Below are 7,829 nucleotides of genomic sequence, written 5' to 3'. Positions count from 1 at the left end.
TGACCTTCCTCCTGTGCATGACAGGAAACTTGATAGCCAAGAACCTCTCTATGGTGATAAGCAGAAGTTCCATGACAGATAAGTTGCTGAAAGTAATGACCAAGCAGTTGACGAAGATACAAGCATACAAATCCCGGGGAAGACCGTTGAAGGTTATAATTGAGGTGGGTGCCGCAATGCTGCTGGTGAGTAAATCAGCCAGGGCCAAACTGCCTATAAGAGTGTTAGTAGTGGTGCGCAGACTAGGACACCACCAGAGGGCTAATAGCACCAGTCCATTGGCCACCACAGACACAGTGCAGACTACACACAGAGCTGACATGTACACCAAGTCACGTGTTTCCCAGTTTCCCGCCATTCAGGACACTGAAAAAAAGCGCATGGTAAGATTTCACATGCTATGTTCTTAAAGGTGTATATACACACAGCGTGGGTCTGTGTAGTAACACTGTGTTTTGGTTGCTTGTGTGAATGAGTGAGTGTGCAAGTGTATGTGCGTGTGTGTGTGTGTGTGTGTGTGTGTGTGTGTCTGTCTGTCTGCGCGCTCGCTCACGTGTGTGTCCATGGTAAACTCTCACAAATTCATTTTCTCTGGAAATACTTTGTTACACCGAATGTGGCTTAAAAAGATACAAAACATAGTTTTTTCTCCCCACATTCTAACTGTAATGACAATGCACTTTTAGGAAGAGCACAAAAATTGTAAAGAAATGAAAAAAATGTTTCCACAGTCAGGTTGCTCTAACATTTTTATTTCTTATTCACAAATCTTAGCGCTTTTATCTGACATTCTGAAACCCTGCTTCAAAGCGGTAATTTTTTTTATATTATTTGTTCAAGTAGAAACTTCTGTTTAGAATATTGAAATTGCGTGGATACAAATATCTGCCAGGAGCAGCAACATTCTGCCACGTAATGGGACATCAGTATAACATACTCTGGGATTTTTAAACGGGTCTCACTCATCTAAAATATCCTATTTTGATATATTATTACTCAAGGCATCGAAAGGCTGTTGTGTTTTACACTCAGTCTCGTCTTACACTACCTACATTCTCTCAAGTGGTCACTTGTCAGTAAAAGTAGTATAGCTGTTTTTAAGCACGGTCATGTTCACCTTGCGAAAATAGCCTGGAAGGAATGAATGAAACTACCGGATTTCATTCAGAAAATGATTTGCAGAAAGGTGTAATCACTTACAGAATAATGTCCATGGCTGTATTCAGTGTGAAAACAACACGCTTAGGCAGTCATTGCAGGTCCTGGTGAGTCTGTCCGTCATGAAATAGGGGGTCTCTCGGAGTGCAGGAGACAAGGGTGGCATTGTAGGCTATCAGTATTTTTTCTCTGTTGAGTATATGAGTCTGACTTGTTTCTGCAGTAAGACCCTCTTTCCATGCCCTGTGTCTCCCTTTATCCTTTTGGCAGTCCTCGGATCCATGATCCATGTCGATTCCACATCGATAGATTCTGGCTTCAGTATCATCGCCTGATACATCTAAGCCTGGAAATCAAAAACATCACTCAGATTTTCCTTGCTTGTTTGGTAACCCCCCACCTCACCCCATCCCCATCCCCATAGCGTTAGCTATTCAAACGCTCATCATTCTTGGGGACTTCAATGCTAGAGTTGGCTCTGACTACATCTCCTGGGATGGAGTGATTGGAAAGCATGGTGTGGGCCACTGCAACCCAAATGGACTGCTTTTGCTTCAGACATGTGCAGAGCATGAACTGCTGATAACCAACACAGTTTTCTGCCTCCCTACCCGTAACAGGACGTCATGGATGCACCCTCGCTCAAAGCATTGGCATCTCATCGATTATGTCATCGTCAGGAAAAGGGATAGGCAAGATGTACGTGTAACAAAGACCATGTGCGGCGCCGAGTGTTGGACAGACCATCGCCTTGTAGTCTCGAAGCTGAATATTCGAATCCAGCCAAAGAGACGCCCCCAAGGCCAGAAGGCTCCAAAACGGCTCAACATCGCTAAGCTGAAAAACATCACCATCAAACAGTCCTTTGTGGAGCTGCTGGAAGATCGTCTGGAATCCGCCTCTCTGAACAACCAGAATGTGGAGTCTGACTGGAGGACCCTGCGTGAGCTGATCTATAGTACAGCTTCAGAGACCCTGGGACCCATGATCAGAAAGCACAAAGACTGGTTTGATGAAAACTGTGATGAAATCAAGCAGCTTCTGGATGAGAAACGCCGTCTGCATCAAGCCCACCTGAGCAACCCAAAGTCCACATCAAAAAAGGATGCGTACAATGCCATCCGCAGGACTGTTCAGCAAAAGTTACGCCAGATGCAGGATAAGTGGCTGAGTGACAAAGCTGATGAGATCCAGGGATATGCTGACAGGCACGATATGAAGAGGTTCTATGATGCCTTAAAAGAAGTCTACGGCCCCACATCCTCAGGATCATCCCCCCTCCTCAGTGCAGATGGGAATACCTTGATCACCGAGAAGGAGAACATTCTCGAACGATGGGCTGAGCACTTCAACAGTGTCTTAAATCGCCCTTCCTCCATAAATGATGAAGCCATAGACCGTCTCCCACAAGTCCCCACCAACGAAGCACTGGACGATCCGCCAACACTTCTTGAGACCCAGAAAGCAATCCGTCTGCTATCCAGTGGCAAAGCACCTGGCTCAGACTCCATACCAGCAGAGGTCTACAAGGATGGAGGCACTGTGCTGACTGAGAAGCTTCATCAGCTGTACTCACTCATGTGGAAAGAAGAGACGATCCCCCAGGATTTCAAAGATGCATCTATCATTCACTTGTACAAGCGAAAGGGGAACCGGCAAGCCTGTGATAACCATCGGGGCATTTCCCTGCTCTCCATCGCAGGCAAGATACTTGCCAGGATCCTACTAAACCGCCTCACAGCACACCTTGACCAAGGTCATTTGCCTGAGAGCCAATGTGGATTCCGGAAAGAGCGCGGAACCACCGACATGGTGTTTGCTGCAAGGCAGCTGCAAGAGAAATGTCAGGAGCAAAATGCTGATCTGTTCTCCACCTATGTCGACCTCACTAAGGCCTTTGACACCGTGAGTAGAGAGGGACTGTGGAAGATCATGGCCAAGTACGGATGCCCTCGGAAATTTATTTCCTTGGTCAGCCAATTCCATGAAGGCATGCTGGCTCGAGTCCAGGACAATGGTGAAACATCTGCTCCTTTTGCTGTCACAAATGGTGTCAAGCAAGGCTGCGTCCTGGCTCCAACGCTGTTCAGCCTCATGTTCTCTGCAATGCTTACTGATGCCTTCAGAGATGGCGATGTTGGAATTGGCCTAAAGTACCGAACAGATGGCAAGCTGTTTAACCTCAGAAGGCTTCAAGCAAAAACGAAGGTCATGACAGACATCATCAGAGACTTTTTGTTTGCTGATGACTGTGCCCTCAACGCTGGATCTGAAGCTGACATGCAACTCAGCGTCAACAAGTTTGCCACTGCCAGCAAGAACTTCGGCCTTACCATCAGCACGAGGAAAACTGAAGTTCTCCATCAGCCAGCCCCAGGGAAACCCTACGTTGAGCCCAACATCACAGTCAACGGTCAGAGACTCAGTGCGGTGGAGCGGTTCACATACCTTGGCAGCACACTGTCACAAAATGCGACCATCGACGACGAAGTGAATGTCAGGATTGCAAGAGCAAGTGCAACTTTTGGTAGACTCAATGCAAATGTCTGGAACAGAAGAGGCATTAGTCTTGAGACCAAGCTAAAGGTCTACAGAGCAGTAGTTCTCCCCACACTACTGTACGGCTGCGAAACTTGGACAGTGTACCAACGACATGCCAAGAAGCTGAACCACTTCCACACAACATGCCTCAGGAAGCTACTGAACATCAAGTGGCAAGACAGGACCCCAGACACAGAGGTGCTCGCAAAAGCCACCCTTCCCAGCATCTTCACCATCCTGATGCAGTCCCAGCTTCGCTGGGCTGGACACGTGGCGCGCATGCCAGACCATCGGCTGCCCAAAAGGCTCTTCTATGGCGAGCTGCAACAAGGGAAGAGATCACACGGAGGTCAGAAGAAGCGCTTCAGAGATACTCTGAAGGTCTCTCTGAAAGCGTTTGATATCAACCCTGACTCCTGGGAGGAATCTGCAGTGGACCGTAACAAATGGCGCGCTGCTGTGCACAAAGGCGCCAAGTTGTGCGAGGCCAGCAGGACTGCTGCAGCTGTTCAGAAGAGGCAGGCCAGAAAGTCACGGGCAAACAAGCTCCCTGACAATGATATGCCTGTCTTTGTCTGCCCCAACTGTCAGCGAACATTTCGTGCGCAGATTGGACTATACAGCCATCTGCGCACTCACAGATAGACTCATGAGCATCCTTCCCCCCACCCCACCACCACCCTCCCCCCATCCCCCATCTGGATGACAACGATGGTCATCATCGATCTCGATGGACACACCACCAGCTATTCAAACGCTCAGAAGAAAGTTGAGAGGGGCGTGCTCTCGAAATAGGGCTGAATGATGAGAGGTTCCCCACACACATGCTCTCTCATTCTCTCTCTCTTTCTCAGTCAAGACAGTGTAGGCATGCACGGAAGCGCGCGCGCGCGCACACACACACACTGATATAATTTGGGAGAATTGCACTGAAACATATGTACTACATCTAGAGGCAAAATTGTATGTGAAGTCCATTGAATGAAAGGCGGAGAAGTGAATTCACTTGTGTCCGTATCATTTAAATCATCGAGTTCCAGCTCTATCAGCCACACGAAATTTATATTCAAGAGAGAGATCTATCATATTCATGGCGAAGATCTATTGATGTGGAGATCTATCGACTCGCAGATTTATCGATGCAGAGATCTATCGATGTGGAAATATATCCAGATGTAGCTGACTCCCATAAATGACAGAATAGATGACCGTGATTTGGTCACTCGATGGTAAGAATGGAAGAAGGAAGGCTTTGACAAAAAAAACAACAAACAACTGCTGCTATTTCTTCTTCCTATTCTACAACAATAACTACTGCCACCGTAACTATTACAATTCCTTTTTTTCTCTGGATTTTACAGTCCAATGTTCTCCTCGTTAAATCTGTTTTGACCTCACCTGCTATTGATCAAATCCATTAAACTGGAACTGTTTCGCACTTGTAAAATATTGTCGTTTTCTCCATGCCCCGTGCAAACATATTCTACTTTGGGTCTGATTGTTTTGGCCGCGACGTAGTCAGCTGAAGAAAAGCGTCATAATTCTGGAACTCCGCATGCTGTACCTTACGGTTTACACAGTAGAAAGAATAGGGTAAAACTAAGATGTACACAAACAAAAATATATGGATTAGATAGAATGTATAGTGATGAATATGTCTACCAAAACCGATTCGTGAAGGTTTCTGCATTATGGCGTAATTTGGTTTTGGAACTGAGCTACTTTCAAGTTTCATCAATTTGCAAGTCTCACGCAGTACGATCGTTTTGCGTCATCTGCTTTGAGCAAGATCGTAGCGGACGAACTTTCCTAGCAGTTATGCTTTAGTTTTATCACTATTTTTAATTAATCTTCTTCTTTTTTTTCCATTAAAACACTTGTTAAGTACACAATATATCATATTCATAAGCTCTGGTTTTCTACTAACTTGGTAATAATCACACAGAAGTCTGAAAGTGTGCACTGTTTTTGACATGCAAAAACCTAACAGCTAGCGATTGAGTACGATATCTGGAAAGCATCAAAATGTGATTTGATTTCTCATTCCTTCTTTCTTCTCATCGTTGTTTTGTCATCATCATCATTTCGACAGTTGTCATTTTCATTCTTTTCTTTTTTCGATTTATACCACTAACTGTTATAATTTCAAGTCGAAATATTGTATTTAAGATAAACTTATTTAGATCTGGGAGGGAAATATGCTGTGGAGATCAACTCGAAATCTAATATTCTTGTCACAGTGAGCGCGGTTTGATTCAGACAACATCTTTCACTCCAAGATCTAAGTAACATATATGTACGTACAGACTATAGCCTTTGGGGGGTGGGGGGGCGGGGGGGAAGCAATCACTCGATCCAGTGTTCATTTAAAAAAAAACACCCCAAAACCCCCCCAAAACACAAAAAAACAAAACAAAACAAAAACAAAAAAACCATCAGTCACTGCGCGCATCCGTCACTTTCGCAATAAACACAGAGACTGATGCAGACATGAAGTCAATCTTCGAAAATTCATTAACAAAACATAAAAGGTATCGCCAGTTTGTTTTTGGATAGAAATTATAGTGTAGTCAGCTTGTGACAAATACACTTTGACCCAAAACTTATTGGTACTTGAACTATTTCTGTTGTAACAGGTTTACCAAGAATATGTCTGCATACTGTTAAAAAGGGAAAAAATTTTAAAAAAAATCGAGATATATATGTCTCTGCTCAATCGTTTTGTGAAGATTTAACTATATATGTAATAGATATAAACAAAATGAGCCGTCACATATTTTCCTGAAAACCTTGTCATATTGCATCTCATTTCAAGAACCTCATGAGACAGATTCCAAATATAGAGCCTTTTGCACACGTACGTGTGATTCCTGCTGATTTAAAAACTACAAGAACCAACCGAAAACCTGGGTGGTGGGGGCATTATCGGGGATGGGGTGCGGGGGGGCGGGGGGGGGGGGATGGACGAGGGGTGGCATACCAGCTATGTATTGACCTGCTGATTGATTTTTTTGTTTTGTTTTGGTTTTTTTTTATCAAAGTTTCAAACTTCCCATGTCTTCACTTTGGCTTTCTGGCTTCGATGAATCGTAACACTCTACACAGAAACCGATTTTCGGTTATACCTTATTTTAGGGTTATTTTCTTTAGTATCGATTACTGAATTACTGCAATTAGACGACGTGTAGACTACAGGTGTTGGTCTGGATTATTTCTATGTCCACTGTATAATAATAATATAAAAAATAAAAAATAAATAAAAAAATGCACTTCATTGTACAGAGTTTGGCTGTAGCAATGGAGGCTTTCAATTGAAGAAATGGAGGACAGCACATGTTTGCAGCTTTTGCCCATGCCGATCGCCTTTGGCATTGCTCGTGATTTCGAGTAAAATTTTATATTCTTTGCCTACAAGAAACCCACACAACTCACAGCGCTTACCCGGATGGGAAAAACAATGGGATTTTTTTTTTTTTTTTTTTTAAATCAGGAAGGAACAAGCCGAAGCAAGGGAGAAGTCATTTTAGTTGCAAAACATTTCACTGTGAGAGTTAAATTTGAAATGGCTCAAAGTATAATCTTAATCGTCTTAGTCTTACACGAGAAATGTATTTTTCATCCAGCAAACATATATATGTATATACGTTCCAAACAATGCCACAGATAAAGTGGCCTTTTTCATAGAACTTCAGCAATAGTGACAAAAACTTTATTGTGTGTGGTAACTTTAATTGTGTTCTTGACAACATCATCGGGAAAATTTAATACAGAAACTTAATAGATTTAAGAAGTGTTTTTAATTTAACTGGCACCTGCAGAATGTTCCACGTGACAGAATAAGATTGTACCTGGTGTCGCAGCAATCCATTCAAAGCACGTTGCCTTGACTGCTGCTTCATATCAGAAAGCATGATGCACCATTTCGTGACGTGCGAAGATATCATAGTTGCCAACTCGGATCATAAAGCAGTTGTAATCTGACAACATACAAGACAAAACTAACACATTTCTAGAGACTGAAATTTTTCCAGGCTTAGGCGAAGACGAATCAGCGTCATGTGAAGGACTGGTTACAATAGAAGAAACGACTATGGTTTTAAAAAGCTTGAAAAATGGTTCCGCTCCTGGAT

The sequence above is a fragment of the Babylonia areolata genome, chromosome 4 (genome assembly GCF_041734735.1).
Source record: "Babylonia areolata isolate BAREFJ2019XMU chromosome 4, ASM4173473v1, whole genome shotgun sequence".
Taxonomy (NCBI): domain Eukaryota; kingdom Metazoa; phylum Mollusca; class Gastropoda; order Neogastropoda; family Buccinidae; genus Babylonia; species Babylonia areolata.
This window is presented reverse-complemented; position numbering follows the sequence as displayed.